The following is an 18918-nucleotide window of genomic DNA, read 5'->3' as shown; positions in this document are numbered from 1 at the left end:
CCTGACCTGCTGTACTTTTCTAGCGCCACACTCTTGACCCAGATAATTTGATCCAAAACAGCAAGTCCTGCCTCCCAGTGATTTGAAGAGGCATTGGGATTTGTATGCTGGCAGGATGTAAAAATGTATAAGGTCAGAACGTTAGCCTGCAAGTGAGAAACTTATTATTTCATGAAAGGGTGGGAAGTTTTTTTCGATTGTCGGCATAGGGCTCAGTGGATGTCTAGTCATGAAGTGGATCATTTTAGTACCATAACATTAAATGGAAATGGCTCAGAGAACCATCCAGACTGTGACATGCAGTGGCCTTTGAGTGTTTAAATGTTGCTGAGATCGCTCTGTGGCACCTCGAGGTGAGTAATTCTGTGGGGGTGTAGCAGGTGGATCCAGGCGGCTGTGATCTCACTTTCAGAGACCAAATGTGGACATGAGACTGAACTACTTGGATTTGTGCCTGAGCAGTGATGAGTTGCAGCTACTCTCACAGCAAGTCCAGGCCATTGTTCCCAAGGGAAGAAAAGTGCTGGATAAGAGGCAAGCAAAAAAACAATGGTAACATCCCACACATTGGGTATATTGACAATAAAGTAGCAATACTGGTATTTCTGAAGGAAGCATCTATCAAGGTTGGTGGCAGCAGAGTTAGATGCATTCCTTGCTAGTGGCATCAGTGTGCCCTGCCAATTGCTGTCACAATGATTAGGGCACCGAATGTCTTTGCTTCTGAAAAGCAGCTGAACTCCCTGGTATCTCACAGTCAGCGGTTTATCACAGCATTTGGGAGGTGGTGGATGCCCTGGTTCAGAGGATGCATCTACATTCAGAGGGATTACCCTGAAATCACCACCAATGAGCCACTGAGATTTGCCTCCATCACTGGACTCCCTCAGGTGCATGGTGTTGTCCAGGTCACCAAGTGGCCACCATGATCATTTGTGGACTGGAAATGATGCAACTCATTAATGTTCAACTAGTATGCAACCACCAGATGAGATTCCTGCAGCTATGTCCCATAATGGATACAATTACAGGTCCCACAGTTGTTCATAAAGCTTGTGACAATGAAGAGGGGTGATGGTTGCAAGGTGCAAAGCTTATCTGGTGAAGAAGTGGGTGCTAATATATAAACACAATCCTTAACACAGGTATGAAGATGTTACAACTGCTTCCTCCACTGAGTATAGCATTAAACTTTCCAAGATGTGCTTCTGCTGCCCTAGCTTGGGTTTGCCATAAGCAGGACCAGAGACAGAAATCACGGGCCATGGTGCTTCCAGGCCCCTTAAACCCACACTTGCCCTCACTCTTAATTCCTCAACAGCTACTGTCGACTGTCTTTTCTATGTACTTGAGACTCTATAGAACAGAGGAACACAGCATGTGTTTATTAGCTGATGCAGTCAAGTAGCATCAATAACTTCTATATTGGAGTTGAGTAAAGGTGTGTTTGGACTTGCAGAGAAGAATTATCAACCCTCCAAAACTATAATGCATGAGGAAAACATCAACTTCCGAGATAACCTCACTATTTGGCACAAGATGGCAGGCGTAAGTTAACAAAGGTTTACACAAAATAAATAGCTTACACACAAGAAAATCACTAAACAACCCATTCATAGACTATTGAGGTCACAGCTTATGCGTTTCCTTTGCGTAATCCCACAGCTAGAATGTTTTGACCAGATGGAGAAAGTGAGGTCTGCAGATGCTGGAGATCAGAGCTGAAAATGTGTTGCTGAAAAAGCGTAGCAGGTCAGGCAGCATCCAAGGAACAGGAAATTCGACGTTTCGGGCATAGGCCCTTTCCTGAAGAAGGGCTTATGCCCGAAATGTCGAATTTCCTGTTCCTTGGATGCTGCCTGACCTGCTGCGCTTTTCCAGCAAAACATTTTCAGCTCTGTTTTACCCAGATAGTCACTATTCTCGTCTTAGATCTCAATTCTATATTTAAATTTAACAATTGACACATTGCTCATTACTTAATTTTATGCATTTAGTAATTACGCATTTAAGCAGCCTTTAGCTAGAGATTCTACATTCATTTGCAAAGATTTCCTCAACTCAATGATTTCAGGTTTTTCTGGATCTTTGTTGGCAACTTTAAATCTTTCTCTGTCTTTTGTGGCTCCTGTCTCTCCCTAGCCCCTTATAACCTCTTTCTTTTTCTTCCCCTTAATGCTTTCTGCTCCCTCCTTCCCCTTACAATCTCTTCCTCACCTTCACCCCTTTTTCAGCCTCCACCTTTCCCACCACCCTTTTAAGGCCAGGTTACAATGCAATGCTCTAGGCTTAGGCCATGGCTCAATACACAGTGCCCTTGAGCTTCTCCATCTTTGAACCCCTCTTAAACTGTCAGTACAATAATGGTATCTGCCTCCTTGATAAATTGACTCCTTGTCATTGATGCACACGATTGAGTCTTCAACACATCCCCTGACCACAAATGGGCTTGCTCATGTAAAATTGTATGCCATAACAGTGGGGTTGGGACCAAGAATTACATCCCATTGGGCCCACCCTGGAATAAAAGCTCTTGCAATTAATTTGATATTCAAGAACAATATAATATTTAGACTGATTGATAGAACTCCAGAGAAGAACAATGATTTAGAATACAATCAAAGGCTGCATTTCATCAGTAATTGGACAGTGTGAGTTCTGATATTCTCAGCTAAACCATTTGATAAATACAACATCTTTTCAGCTGGGAAGTAGGCAATCTGTTCAAGACCAGTATTAGATATCAACAGTGCATTGCCATCAGCTTGGGAATGTTGTACAAGATACTCATTTCAACCAGGAGAGGAGCAAATCGGGTGAGGACTTGAGGCAGGCAGCATCATTGAGGGGAGCGAGAAAGCTAACGGCCCTGTAATTAAACAGACAGCGTCATTGCGAGGAGCGAGTGAGGCCCTCACAGAGAAGTGGACAAACCAGTGGCGGAGGGACTTTGTTCATAAACAAGAACAAGATTTCTCTAGTCCATATTTATGTAGGAGCAAGGGTAAAATAAGAGTAAAGGATCCATGTGCTATTTTGCTTCTCAGTATATCTGAGAAGCTGTGACCTGTGGTTTACACACTCTGCACAATGTGAGACATCCTGGATGCTGCTGGCAATCTCGATGACCATGGTTTCAGGAGGTGTCTCCAGATGGAGCAAATCCAGCTCTGGGTTTCACAGCTTGAGCATCAGCAGGACATTCAGAAGGCTGAGTGCTTCATAGCTAGCTCGTTTCAAACCATGGTCATCCTCTAGTTTAAGGAAGTGCTGGCTGAGAAGGCAACCAGGCAGTGAGGAAACTGTCAAAGCAATGGGAGACACTCAAGGAGGAAAGAGCAAGAGTAGAGAGGAAAGATGTTCTTCTAAAGTCAAAAGGCGATACCACAGTTGGACAGCCATGGATGACCAAGGGGTACAAAGGTTAGGATGAAGAAAAAATGAAAAGTTTTAAGGCAGACAGCGAAGGCTCAATACTGCAGAGTCCTTGGAGGAATATAAAAAGTTCAAAGTGAGAGGGTCTTAAACAAGAAATTAGGAAAGCAACGAGAATGCATGTTACTGCATTGGTGGGTAGAATTGGTGGGTAGTCATTGGGCAGCACAGTGGCTCAGTGGTTCGCACTGCTGCCTCACAGCACCAGGGTCCCAGGTTCAATTTCTGTCTCGGGTGACTGTGTGGAGTTCGCACATTCTCCCCGTGTGCTCCTCCGAGTTCTCTGGTTTCCTCCCACAATCCAAAGATGTGCAGGTCAGGTGAATTGGCCATGTTAAATTGCCCATAGTGTTAGGTGCATTCGTCAGGGATAAATATAGGATAGGGGAATGGTCTGGGTGGGTTGTTCTTCGGAGGGTTGGTGTGGACTTATTGGGCTGAAGGGCCAGTTTCCATACTGTAGGGAAACTAATTCTAATAAAGAACAACCCAATGGGTTTTAAAAAATGTAATGTAAGACCAAACGATTAACTCGGGGAAACGTAGGGTCCACAGACGTAATCTTGTACAGACTGAGATATGCAGCACCGTAATGTATACTTTGCATTGGTTTTCATAATAGAAAAGGACAATGCAGATATCAATATCAGGAATTTCAAGAAATTTTCAAATCCTCTTTGGAGTACCAGGCGACTGGAGAACTGCTGATGTTATCCCATTATTTAAAAAAAAGCAGGGAATAAGGAAGTATGGGATGGCATGTGGTTCAGTGGTTAGCACTGCTGCCTCATAGCACCAGGGTCCCAGGTTTGATTCCAGCCTTGGGTGACTGTCTGTATGGAGTTTGCACATTCTCACCGTGTCTGCGTGGGTTTCCTCCGGGTGCTCCCGTTTCCTCCCACAGTCCAAAGATGTGCAGATTCAGGTGAATTGGCCGTGCTAAATTGCCCATAGTGTCAGGTGCATTAGCCAGAGGGAAAAGGGTCTGGCTGGATTAGTCTTCGGAGGGTCAGTGTGGACTTGTTGGGCCAAAGGGACTGATTCCACACTGTAGGGTAGGTAATCTAATCTATAAGGGATTGAGCCCATCAGTCTAAGCTCAGTGGTGGGGAAATTATTAGAGAGAATTGTCAGTGACAGCATACGCCTGCACTTGAAGATATTCTGATTAATCAGGGATAATCTACACAGATTTGTTAAAAGGAGGCTGTCTTTGACAAATTTGATCAACTTTTTTGAGACAATAGCCAGCAGCGTTGATGAGGGGAATGCATCTGATTGTCTACAAAGACTTCAACGAGGCTTTTAATAAGATCCCTCATGCCTGACTGGTCAAGAAAGTCAGATCCCATGGAATACAAGAGAAAGTGGCACATTGGATCCAAATTTAGTTGAGAGGTAGGAAGCAAAGTGCGATGATAGAGGGCTGTTCCTGTGTCAGTCTGTTTCCAGTGAGATCTCACGGGACCTGGTACTGGGCCCTTGCCTTTCGTGGTATACATGAATGACTTGTACTTAAGTGGAGCTGGTGTAATCAAGAGGTTTGGGAATAACATGAAAATTAGTAGGTTTGTAAATAGTGAGGAAGACAGCTGTAAACTGCAGGAGGAAATCAAACGACTGGTTAGAGCAAAAGAGAAAATGCTGGAAAATCTCAGCAGGTCTGGCAGCATCTGTAAGGAGAGAAAAGAGCTGACGTTTCGAGTCTAACTGACCCTTTGACAAAACTGACAAAGGGTCAGTTAGACTCGAAATGTCAGTTCTGAGATTTTCCAGCATTTTCTCTTTTGGTTTCAGATTCCAGCATCCGCAGTAATTTGCATAATCGACTGGTTTGAACAAGTGGAATTCAACCCGGAGAACTGTGAGATAAAGCAAGGGATTACACGGTGAAGGATAGGATTCTGGAAAGTACTGAAGATGAGAGAGACCTCAGTGAGCATGTACACTGATCTCTGAGGGTAGCAGACCAAGTAGGTAAGGTGGTTAAGAAGGCATGTGGAATGCTTGTCTTTATTAGCCAAGGCATGGAATACAAAATATGGAGATTATGCTGGACAGGATGTTGCCAGGTACAGAAGGTTTGAGTTATAAAGAAAGTCTGGATAGGCTGTGATTTTTTTTCACTGGAAAGTGGGCAGCATGGTGGCACAGTGGTTAGCACTGCTGCCTCACAGTGCCAGAGATGTGGGTTCAATTCCCGTGACTGACTGTGTGGAGTTCGCACATTCTCCCAGTGTCTGCGTGGGTGTGCTCTGGTTTCCTCCCACAATCCAAAAATGTGCAGGTTAGGTGTAGGGGAATGGGTCTGAGTGGTTTGCGGGTCGGTGTGGACTTGTTGGGCTGAAGGGCCTGTTTCCACACTGTAACTAATGTAATCTAAAGTAAGAGGTTGAGATGTGACCTTATAGAATTTTATAAAATAATAGATAGAGTTGGATTTTCCCTAAGAAAGGGAATTTCAAGACTAGGGGGGACATTTTTAAGGTGAGAGGAGAGAAATTTTAAAAGGACATGAGGGGCAAATCTTTTTTATACAGAGGAATGTTCACATGTGGAATGAACTTCCTGAGGCAGTGGTGGATGTGGGTACAATTGCAACATTTAAAAAATGTTTGGATAAGTAACTAAATAGGAAAGGCTTGGAGGGTTTTGGGTCAGGAGCAGGCAATTGGACTAGCTTAGTTTAGAGATTATAGTCAGCATGGACTGGTTGGACCAAAGGGTTTGTTTCTGTGCTGTATAACTCTGTGGCTCTATAACTGTATAAAACACTGGTTAGGCTGCAACTTGAATTTTGATCAGCACATTATCAAAATGATGTGATTGCATGAAAGAGGTATTGCGGGAGATTTACCTGAATGCTAAATGGGCTCCAAGCTATGAGCAAATATTAGATAGGCTGGGATTGTTTTCCATGCAACAGCAAAGGTTGAGAGGGGTCCTTGTAGAAGTGCATAAGCTGGTGAGGGGTATAGATACGGTGTAGAAAGCTACTTTTTCCTTAAGTAAAGGGGTCAATTACAGGGGCATAGATTTAAGGTAAGAGTTGAAAGACTGAGAATAGTTGAGGAGAAATGTTTTCACTCAGAGATTTGAAGGAGTCTGAAACTAACTATCTAAAAGAGTGGTTGAGTTAGAAACTCTCGTAATATTTAAGCAGGATTTAGATTTTTACTTACATTGCAGTATCTTCCAGGACTATGGGCCAAAAGCTGGAAAATGGGCTTAATGGAATCTGATCTTTTATTATAACAAATGAAAGCAGTCAGCTCCTCTGGTTCCTCCATTACCCATGAAGCTCAAACTGTCAGCCCACAGTCACACACATTCTGTGAATGTCCCGAAGACAAGAAAATTACCATTGACTCATCGGGGAACACAAATAGTTTCCGATGAACGAGAAACAGAAAATGTTGAAGTACTCAGCCGGTCAGATTACCTCTGTAGAAGAGAAACAAGATTGAACAGTCAGGTCAATGAACTCTGGTTGTCTCTCCAGACATGTTGCCTAAGTGCAGAATTTTCTATTTTTGTTTCACATACCCAGAATTCAGAGAACTTTAGTCCTGATTTTTGACAGACTTCCCCATGCTAGATTCTGTCATGCCACTTCCCTCTCTTAACCTGCGCGTTACGTCCGTACATAGATTCATCCTATTGTACCAACTATATTTTCAAAGAAGGAAATAAAAACCTGAAAGAAATCTCCCTGGTTGATTGTAGCCATTATATCCAACATTGTGGTCGACAGGAGCTAGCATATTAGTGGTATGAGAATTTGCAGAAGCCATTCTTTAAAGATGTACTTCTCTTTTTCTATTGCACTTACTAGTACATTTCATAAATGTACTGCTCAACAAAACTCCTGTGAAATGCTGTGAATTGGGAGCCTTCCCTATCAAAGATGTTTATAGTTTCTCCAAAGATGTGGTCAAATCTCGCTCTCCACCTTGTGACTGGCTAATATTATCAGAACGAGATTTTTTATAACACACGGTTTGCATTGGCGGAGGTTATCATGAAGAGTCTCCTTCTCAACCTCTCCTCTCACCGGAAGCATGGTGACCCTCAGGTAAAACTACCACCAGTTGTTTCTAATGGGAGAGTAGCCCAATGGTCTGATATCTGGATATCTCAGCCTTAAATATATGTAACTCATTCAGCACCTACAGTCCCCATGATAAAGAATTCCATAGATTCACTACACTCTGAGAAAAGAAATTTGTCCTCATTTCTGTCCTAATCAGGTGACCCCTTACTCTGAGAATATACCCTCTGGTCCTAGACTCTCCCATCAGAGGAAACAACCTCTCCACATCCACCCTGGCAAAGCCCCTAAGAAGCTTGTACATTGCAATAATGTTGCTTCGCGTCTTCAAAACTCCAATGAGTTGGTCCAAACTACTCAAACTGTTCTCATAAGAAAATCTCTCTATACCCAGGATCAATCTAATGAACCTTCTCTGGATTGTTTTCAATGCCAATATATCTTTCTTTATATCAGGGGACCAAAACAGTTCGCAATATTCTAGATTTGGTCCAACTAGTGCTTTGTATATTATTAGCAAGATCTTTGTATATTTATACTCCATTCCCTACAAAATATGATCAACATTCCACTTGCCTTCCCTATTACCTGCTGAACCTAAATGCTAACTTTTTGTAATTTATTCATGACGGCTCCCAAATTCCTCTGTTCTGCAGCTTCCTGCAGTCTTTCCACAATTAAATGATATTCAGCTCCTCTAGTTTTCCTGCTAAAATGTATAAGCTTATATTTTACAATTTTATCCCAAGATTTTGCCCACTCAGAGAATATGTTGTGGACAAGTTTAATCTTGATTTGCAAAAGAGGGTTGTATCAACACCTGAGGAGAAAAGGTTTGTAAGGGTTTGGAAAGTGGGACTACATGAGTTGCTCTTGCAAAAGGCTTGCACATATATGACAGTCTGAATGGCCTCTTATGGGCTGTAACACAGAAGAAAGGGAACATTTTCAAGTTAAGAGACCAATTATTTGGGATTCAAACGGGGAGAAGTTTCTTCACTCAAAGGGTTGTGAAACTTGGAAGTATTCTAGCCCAGTGGGTTGTGCATGCACATTCATTGGATGTAGTTAAGGTTGGGATTGGTAGGTTTTTGGTCTCCAAGAGAATCAGGGAATATGAGAAGCAATCTGGAAAGTAGAGGTGAAGCTGAAGATAAGTATGTTGAATGATGAAAAGACTCAACATTCTTTCTCCTGCTCCTATTTATTATGTTTTTTTGAAACCCTTTATGTCTCCATTTCAGAATTATTGCTGCTGTCTGTGAATATAAGCTGATTAATGTGTCAATTTTTCCACTCTGTGTACAGTAATGATGAAGTGCACCAGATGGTTGCTCCCAAATACTGCCTCTTAGTAACCAGTGAGAGATCTAATGAAAGAGTCCGGCCAACAAACTCATTATTGAATAAGATCCGATTTAGTACAGGCTTTCTCATATGTTCTTGGTTGGAGGTGACTCTGGTATTTTTGAAATACATGTGTACAAGGGCAGAAAACCTCCAGCAATGCATTGTAAATGTAACATTAACGGCAACCCTTAAAGATTAAATGACGCAATTTCAAAAATATCCTCGGCCCATAAACCTTGAATGTGGGTTTATTGTTAAATAGAATGACTATAAACGTTATGTATCAGAGGATGTACTGTCAAATAAACAGCCTTCAAACAGATGGATGTTAGTTTTGTTTAGCTCAATCACTTCATTCTTTTGCTCAGAGACAGTTTTGGGTGGTGTCACTTGATCGCTCACTTTCATGGAGAGTAGCTCCATGTAAAACCTAAGACTTCAGAGAGATTACAACAAAAACAACTTTGGTAAGTTTGATGAACCCTCTTCTCTGTTTAGTATCTGCAAAGAGCTTTTGCAAATATTTGTAGGGAAAGACTATTTGTAGGTTCAATCGTGTCTTTCCCTTTTATTGCTATTTCATCCCTCAGTACCTTATATGGTTTTTATTTTGCCATAATGAATTATTCCCTAGCAAACACTTGAGGGCTTCTTATATTCCTGGCTGTAAACTGTCACTTGTTTCTCCATATTTTCATTCCAGGTTGCAAGGTCATTGGATTTCTCCTAACTTTCCTGATCTTCCTATTAAATTTATAGTGGTTAACCTGAAATCGCCACTTTTTTTCTCAACTCTATATTCAACCTGATTAATTCATGATCTCTGGAAAAATGCTGATATCATGAAGTTTTCAGACTAAGAGATTGATCTCCTTTAGGGGAGGGAAATCTAGCATTCCTTCTGCTTTGGCTTATACAGCCGAACAATAGTTAATAGTTATATCAAATTACTTCCCTTGCAGCATGAGTATGATGGTCAAAGTGGCCTCTTATTAGCAAATCTTTTTATATTATCATATAGAAAAACAATAAGAACAAAACCTGTCCCGGTACATGACAGCAGTTAGTTTATACTATCAACTACTCAGGGAAATCTGATCATAAATGCAGATCCTGCCAACAACGCTCACATGCCATGAAGAAAAAGTCAAAATATATATTTGCAATGTAACTCGGATGCTGCCTGACCTGTTGTGCTTTTCCAGCACCACACATTCGGCGATGTAACTGCAGCCTCATATTTTAAAATCTCCCTTTCTTTTGTCCTGCACTTTTCTCCTTCCCTCTTTATTTTTCAGTTACTCTTTGTCAGGGCACGGAAATTGTTGTTCATTTTATTCTCTCCGAAGTCTTAGGTTTTATATGAGGTTATTCTCCGTGAAAGTGAGCGATCAAGTGTCACCACCCACAACTGTCTCTGAGCAACAGAATGAAGTGATTGAGCTAAACAAAACTGGCTTCCAACTGTTTGAAGGCTGAATACTTGACAGTACATAATTTAACTACAATGAGACTGCCAATTAAAGTGTGTAAGTCACTGAATAACTACGGTTGACATTCAGCAATAGATCTGTTCATGTTGGAATGATTCGGGTACCAAGAGATCACTGGTGGAATGTTGCTCAACCTTGAAAATTAGGAGTTAACACCAGACTATTGGAAATGAACCAAATAAAATAAAAGCCCAAAGTGTTAGGGGCAAGGTACTGGCATGGTTAGAGGTTTGGCTGACTGCAGACAGCAGATAAAGGAGCCCTTTTCACGATCGCAGCTGGTGACAAGTGGAGTTCCACAGGGTTCAGTGTTAGGACCACAACTATTCACATTATTCATTAACAATCTGAATAAAGAAACTGAGGGCACTGTTGCTAAGTTTGCAGATGACACAAAGGTAGGTAGAGGGACAGGTAGTGTTGAGAAAGCAGGAAGGCTGCAGAAGGACTTGGACGGGCTTGGAGAGTGGGCAAAGAAGTGGCAGATGGAATACAATGTGGGAAACTGTGAGGTGATACACTTCCCTCGTTTAAGGAAGAACATGCAGGTCCTGAAGGGGGTCAAGAGGAAGTTCATAAGAATGATCTTGGAAATGAAATGCTTGTCATACGAGGAGTGCTTGAGGACTTTGGGCCTGTACTCAATGGAGTTTAGAAGGATGAGGGGTTATCTTATTCAAACATATAGAATCCTTAGAGGCTTGGAAAGCAAGCACACAGAGAACATGTTTCCATGAGTAGGAGAGACTAGGATGCAAGGGCCTAGCCTCCGAGTGAAGGCATGGCCTTTTAGAACTGAGATGAAGAAGAATTTCTTCATTCAAAACTCAGTTAATCTGTGGAACTCATTGCCTCAGAGGCCTGTAGAGATCAAGTCATTAAATGCCTTTAAGACATTGATAGATCGGTTCTTGGCTGGTAAGGGAAATCAAAGGTTACCGGGAGAAGGCTGGAGAATAGGGTTGAGAAACATGTCAGCCATGATTCAATGGTGGAGCTGAATAGCTGAAAAATGTGTTGCTGGAAAAGCGCAGCAGGTCAGGCAGCATCCAAGGAGCAGGAGAATCGATGTTTCGGGCATAAGCCCTTCCTCAGGAATGAGGAAGGTGTGCCAAGCAGGCTAAGATAAAAGGTAGGGAGGAGGAACTTAGGGGAGGGGTGTTGGGAATGCGATAGGTGGAAGGAGGTTAAGGTGAGGGTGATAGGCTGGAGAGGGGTTGGGTGCGGAGAGGTCGGGAAGAAGATTGCAGGTCAAGAGGGAGGTGCTGAGTCTGAGGATTGGGACTGAGATAAGGTGGGGGGAGGGGAAATGAGGAAACTGGAAAAACTGCATTCATCCCTTGTGGTTGGAGTGTTCCTAGGCAGAAGATGAGGCGCTCTTCCTCCAGGGGTCATGTTGCCATGGTCTGGCAATGGAGGAGGCCAAGGACCTGCATGGGGCCCACGTGGGTGCTCATGGCTACTTCTTTGGTTTGGAGGAAGTGGGAGGATTGGAAAGAGACGTTGTTCAGAGTGAGAACCAGTTCAGTCAGTCGAAGGAGGGTGTCAGTGGAAGGGTACTGGTTGGGTCGGCGGGAAAGGAAGAAGCGGAGGGCTTTGAGGCCTTCATGATGGGGGATGGAGATTTATAGGGAATAGATGTCCATGGTGAAGATAAGGCGTTGGGGGCTGGGGAAGCGAAAATCATGGAGGAGGTGGAGGGCATGGGTGGTGTCCCGAACATAGGTGGGGAGTACTTGGACTAAGGGGGACAGGACCGTGTCGAGATATGCAGAGATGGGTTCATTGGGGCAGGAGCAGGCTGAGACAATGGGTCGGCCAGGGCAGTCAGGTTTGTGGATTTTGGGCAGAAGGTAGAAACTGGCGGTGCGGGGTTGTGGGTCTATGAGGTTGGAGGCGGTGGATGGGAGATCCCCTGAGGTGATGAGGTTATGGATGGTCTGGGAGATGATGGTTTGGTGGTGGGAGGTGGAGTCATGGTCAAGGGGGCAGTAGGAGGAGGTGTCCGCGAGCTGGCGTTTAGCCTCAGCTGTGTAAAGGTTGGTGAGCCAAACTATTACCGCGCCTCCCTTGTCTGCCTGTTTGATAGTGAAGTTGGGGTTGGAGCAGAGGGAGTGGAGGGCTGCATGTTGCGAGGGTGAGAGTTTGGTGTGGATAAGAAGGGTGGACAGATTGAGGCGGTTAATGTCGCGGCGGCAGTTGGCTTTGAAGAGATTGAGGGTGGTTAAGAGGCCAGCACGGGGTGTTGTGTCGATGTATGCAGAGATGAGTTCGGTCGGGCAGGAGCAGGCTGAGACAATGAGTTGGCTGGGGCAGTCAGGTTTGTGGATTTTGGGCACTCTGAACAACTTCTCTTTCCAATCCTCCCACTTCCTCCAAACCAAAGGAATAGCCATGGGCACCTGCATGGGCCTCAGCTATGCCTGTCTCTTTGTCAGATATGTGGAACAGTCCATCTTCCGCAACTACACTGGCACCACCCCCACCTTTTCCTCAGCTACATCGATGACTATATAGGCGCTACCTTGTGCTCCCACGAGGAGGTTGAACAGTTCATCCACTTTACCAACATCTTCCACCCCGACCTCAAAATTACCTGGACCGTCTCACACTCCTCCCTTCCTTCCTAGACCTCTCCATTTCTATCTCGGGTGACCGACTCAACACGGACATTTACTATAAACCGACCGACTCCCACAGCTACCTAGATTACATCTCCTCCCACCCTGCCCCCTGTAAAAACACCATCCCATATTCCCAATTCCTTTGCCTCCGCTGCATCTGCTCCCAGGAGGACCAATTCCAATACCAAACAACCCAGATGGCCTCCTTCTTCAAAGACCGCAATTTCCCCTCAGACATGGTGACGATGCTCTCCACCGCATCTCCTCCACTTCCCGCTCCTCCGCCCTTGAACCCCGCCCCTCCAATCGCCACCAGGACAGAACCCCTCTGGTCCTCACCTACAACCCCACCAACCTCCAGATACATTCTATTATCCTTCGTCATTTCCGCCACCTCCAAACAGACCCCACCACCAAGGATATATTTCCCTCCCCTCCCCCATCAGGGTTCTGGAAAGACCACTCCCTCCATGAATTCCTCGTCAGGTCTACACCCCCCACCAACCCAACCTCCACTCCCAGCACCTTCCCCAGCAACCGCAATAAATGCAAAACTTGCGCCCACATCTCCCCCCTCACTTCCCTCCAAGGCCCCAAGGGATCCTTCCATATCCGTCACAAATTCACTTGCACCTCCACACACATCATTTACTGCATCTGCTGCACCCGATGTGGCCTCCTCTACATTGGGGAGACAGGCCGTCAACTTGCGGAACGTTTCAGAGAACACCTCTGGAACATTCCTTAAGAAGGGCTTATGCCCGAAACGTAGATTCTCCTGCTCCTTTGATGCTTCCTAACCTGCTGCACTTTTCCAGCAATATATTTTTCAGCTCTGGGACACCCGCACCAACCAACCCAACTGCCCCATGGCGGAACACTGTAACTCCCCTTCCCACTCCACCAAGGACATGCAGGTTCTTGGCCTCCTCCATCGCCAGACCATGGCAACATGACGCTGGAGGAAGAGCGCCTCAGCTTCGCCTAGGAACCCTCCAACCACAAGGGATGAATGCAGATTTCTCCAGCTTCCTAAATCCCCCTCCCCCCACCTTATCTCAGTCTCAACCCTCGGACTCAGCACTGCCTTCTTGGCCTGCAATCTTCTTCCCGACCTCTCTGTCCCTACCCCCTCTCCAGCCTATCACCCTCACCTTAACCTCCTTCCACCTATCGCATTCCCAACAAGCGTCCCCCCAAGTGTGCCTGCTTGGCACACCTTCCTCATTCCTGAGGAAGGGCTTATGCCCAAAATGTCGATTCTCCTGCTCCTTGGATGCTGCCTGACCTGCTGCGCTTTTCCAGCAACACATTTTTCACCTCTGATCTCCAGCATCTGCAGTCCTCACTTTCTCCCTGATGGGCTGAATAGCCTATCTTTGCTCCTATATCTTATCGTCTGATGTGATTACAATCTTCCAGAAGCCATGTCAACAGCAGACCCAGGGTTATAGGTTGGGTAGATTGAGAACTAGCAAAAACCTGCTGCCAATATTTAAGTAAGCAAATTGGGATCAGTCATCAAACCGAAGGACAATCAATATGAATTGGTGATTAACTAACACTGCAACAGAATGACTGAGCAACATCAATGTTATTGATGGACAGGAGATTGAGAACTTCTCTAATTCAGAAGTTACAGCCTGAGAATGGCCATAATATAGTGAAAGCTTGTGAGGAGGAGGAAAGAGACAATCACTCTTGCAACTTCAATAAAAGATACAGAGCTGAAGGGTTATCTGTGTAGCTTAGAGAGAGTGAGGATAAGAGATCAACTGAGAGAAGGAATGGCCACATGTAAAACACAATAGAGATCATACAGTGTTGAAACAGATTGTGGAATTTTGAGGAGAAATAATAATGCATTGATATCATTGGACAAAAAACTAATAGAAATATGGAAGCCCTTCTCAGAGGAACAAAAATTTTATTTTTACATTGTAGAGGAACACTCATGTTGAAAGACAATAAGCATAAAACAGTTTAGATCTAAAAACAAAACCAAAACTAAATCAGATAAGCAATTGTCATGACAATGGTTCACAATCTTGTATTGCTTACAGAGATGATGAACTTCTGGACAAGAGCTGTTTTTTTTTAATGAAGACAGCAAACCAAGCCGAGTTGATCAGATAACTTCTAAACATGGAATTCATCAAGTTCCAGAAGGTTCCCTTTGTGAACTCCTCGGATGCTGCACCTTGCAGGATGCCAAGAAAATTCAATTTAATCACATCTCCTCAACAGAAACATCCCCTGTGGTTTATAATCCAAAATGGGGGAATGAATTGAAAGATTTCGCCTTTACAGGTGAATATAAAACAGGTGAAAACCAACTCCAAACCTTTAGTTGACTAGTGTGCTGTGAAAATTATAGTTTGAGGACAACCTTTAAACACCCTTGCATTACTGGTGAAATAAAAAGTGTTCCTTCACCTCAGTGCTACAGGCCAGCCACTACTGAAAGGAAGCAGGATTAAATAATTTTAGCTAAACAGCAAAGTCAAGTATCTCAAAATCATCTATTCACTGACCAATATCTATACTTTGGGTATCATCCAGTATAATGTCAGCAACAACCAATGTCTTCACTTCACAGAACCCAGTCACTGATCTGTATATTGTTTTTAACTTTTATCAGGTTTTTTTTTGGACGGTCCTTTTATTTCTAATCAGTGTGTTATCATTTCTTCTCACCTTAGCATCTAATAAACTCTTTGCTTGTCTCAAGAAAACCTGGTTATGTTGGCTCTTATTAATACATTCGTTCATTTGATCTAAAAGAAAGAGATCCACAAGAAAAGGGATCAATTAAAAGTAACCCTGTCATGGCCAGTTGAGGGGTTGGTGAATAAAGAATGGGAGTGAGTTCTCGCTCCTTATCCAGGGTTTAGCAATTTGGGGCATCCTGTATGGAATTGTCCTACCTTGGGGGAGCCTTTCCTGGGCATTGTTTGGAACAAAGTACACCCCAGAGCCTCATTCCATCAAAACTGAGATTTTTAGGACAAATGATATATAATATGTAATGGGGAGTAAAACATAGAGAGAAGATTTAATGTAATGAGATTAACATCTGAATATTTATAATAATGATTTACAATGTTGCAATGATGATGTTAGAAACACATGATGATTAGTAGCCAAATAGACATCTTTTGAATTGGGCAGCAAAAGACCTTCAGATACTTACAAAGATTTGATTGTAAATCTATAGTGTGGTGTAAATGTCAGTTTCCACCTTTCCCTTACGGACCCTTTTCTTGTCATGAAGCCAACATCTTACCAAGAAAAAACTCAGCTCTTTGTTTCATTTTAGAAACTCACCCCAAATTAAACAAAACACCCAACCAACAAATTACTGCAAATACTACCTCCACAATGTTGACCTCCCTCCAAAAGGTTAAGGTAATACTATAAGAAATAGAAGCAGAATTAGGCCATTTGCTCATCAAGTCTGATCTGCTATTTAATCCTGGCTGATACATTTCTCAACCCCATTCTTCTGCCTTCTCCTCATAATCCTGAACTCCTTAGTAATCAAAAACCTATCCATCTCTGTCTTAAAGACACTTAATGACCTGATCTCTACAGGCCCCTGAACAATAAATTCCACCGATTCACCAGTCCCTGACTGAAATAAGTCCTCCTCATCTCAGATCTAGCGGGTCATCCCTTCACTCTGAGGCTGTGCCCTCAGGTCCTAGTCTCTCTTACCAGTGGCAACATCTTCTCCGTGTTCACTCTATGCAGGACACTCCATTTTCTGAAAGTTTCAATGAGATCCCCTCATCTGCTAAAGTCCATTGAGTACAGACTCAACTACTCGCAGGTCAAACCCTTCATCCCAGAGGAGAAAGTGAGGTCTGCAGATGCTGGAGATCAGAGCTGAAAATATGTTGCTGGAAAAGCGCAGCAGGTCAGGCTGCATCCAAGGAACAGGAAATTCGAAGTTTTGGGCATAAGCCCATTCCTGATGAAGGACTTATGCCCGAAACGTCGAATTTCCTGTTCCTTGGATGCTGCCTGGCCTGCTGCGCTTTTCCAGCAACACATTTTCAGCCTTCATCCCAGAGATCAACTTTGTAAACTTCCAGTAGAACCCTTCCAATGCCACCATATCCTTCCTTCGATACAGGGTCCAAAACTGCTCACAATACTAAATGCAGTTTGACCAGAGCATTACACAGCCTCAGCAGTATATCTTTGCTCTTGTATTCTACTGCTCTTGAAATGAATGCAACATTGCATTTGCCTTCCTAACTGCCAACTGAACCTGCATGTTAATCTTAAGAGAATCCTGAACTAGGACTCCTTAGACTGATGGTGCTTCAGATTTGTGAAGCCTTTCCTGATTTAGAAAATCGTCTATGCCTCTATTCTTCCCACCAAAGTACATAACTCGCACTTTCCTACATTGTATTACATCTTCCATTTCTTTGCTCACTCTCTAGCCCAAGTCCTTCTGCAGCCTCCCCACTTCCTCAACATTATCCGTCTCTCCATCCATCTTTGTGCCATCTGCAAACTGTGAGGTGGACAGAAACCTGGCTCTGTTTATTTAATTCGATAAATCCCCACCAGATCAATGAGTAGTGTCACGATAACAAAGAAAAATCGAAAAGGTGGGAGAAAACGAGGGATGGGATGAAATCAAAATAGTGTTGGTGGGGAAATAATGCACCCCAGCCACCATCTCCATCTGAAAGCTTCAAGGGTACAGATGGACAGGAACTCAGCTCCTAGTGATTTTCACCAAGCCGTTGACACGTACTGTAACACGCACCCAGGGCAGGTGGGCCTTGAACCCAGATCTTCTTGCCAAAAAGTCAGGACAGTACCACGGTGCCATAAGTCCAGAATAAATGCAACTCTATTGTTTCCCCCCCCCCCCATATTCCTTTCTTCATTGCCAAATCTACTTCGTCATCAACCTGTTCAGAGATATTATTACACACCTCTGGAGCAAGTGGGACTTGAATCTAGACCTCCCAGCCCAGAGGTAGGGATCTATTACTGCACCACAAAAGATTTTAACAACATTTGAATGGTAGTTGGGGAAGGTGTGGAGATACGAATGGTTCAAAATTTCATTGCATTCACTGATACCAACGAAACTGGTCAGAGTCAAAGCCTGGCACGGAAGCCAACAGGACTTTAAGAGGTCACCTTGCACAACCTGGATGGCTTTCTTTCCACCACCAACTTACCCAGGATACACCATAGGAGAAAGTGGCGACTGCAGATGCTGGAGATCAGAGCTGAAAAGTGTGTTGCTGGAAGCAGGTCAGGCAGCATCCAAGGAGCAGGAGAATCGACATTTCGGGCATAAGCTCTTCTTCAGGAATTATGATACACCATATGCAATACCATCATGGGTAAAGGTGAGGGAGGCAGAAAAAAGCAATTATATATCACATTTAGTGGCTTCACTTGTTCTCAATCACATCTGGAGATGACCTGGTCAAACCTTAACAGAGATCTCCATTTCTCCCTCCGGCACATGATTCAGCAGAATAAACTGTAAAGGAGCAGAAGCTCTAGGTGTGGTGACTCACTGATTAGCACTGCTGCCTCACAGCCTCAGGGACCCAGGTTTGATTCAAGCTTTGGGTGATTGGCTGTGCCGAGTTTCCACGTTTGCCCCATGGGTTTTGTTGGGTACTCTGGCTTCTTCCTATAGTCCAAAGCTGTGCAGGTTAGGTGGATTGGCCATGCTAAATTGCCAATAGTATCCATGGATGTGCAAACTAGGTGGGTTAGCCATGGGAAATGGATGGCTACAGGTCTGGGTGGGTCTGGATGGGATGCTCTTTGGTGGGTTGGTTCAGACTTGATGGGCCAAATAGCCTCTTTCTACACTGTAGGACTTCTATGATTCTACATAGACTAAGCAAATTATTGCAGCAAGTTCCATAGACTTCAGCAACATTACTTTGGGAGACTAAATAGAGTTATACTCTAA

Source organism: Hemiscyllium ocellatum, chromosome 21, assembly GCF_020745735.1.
Source record: "Hemiscyllium ocellatum isolate sHemOce1 chromosome 21, sHemOce1.pat.X.cur, whole genome shotgun sequence".
Taxonomy (NCBI): Eukaryota; Metazoa; Chordata; class Chondrichthyes; order Orectolobiformes; family Hemiscylliidae; genus Hemiscyllium; species Hemiscyllium ocellatum.
Note: the sequence above shows the minus strand (reverse complement) of the source record.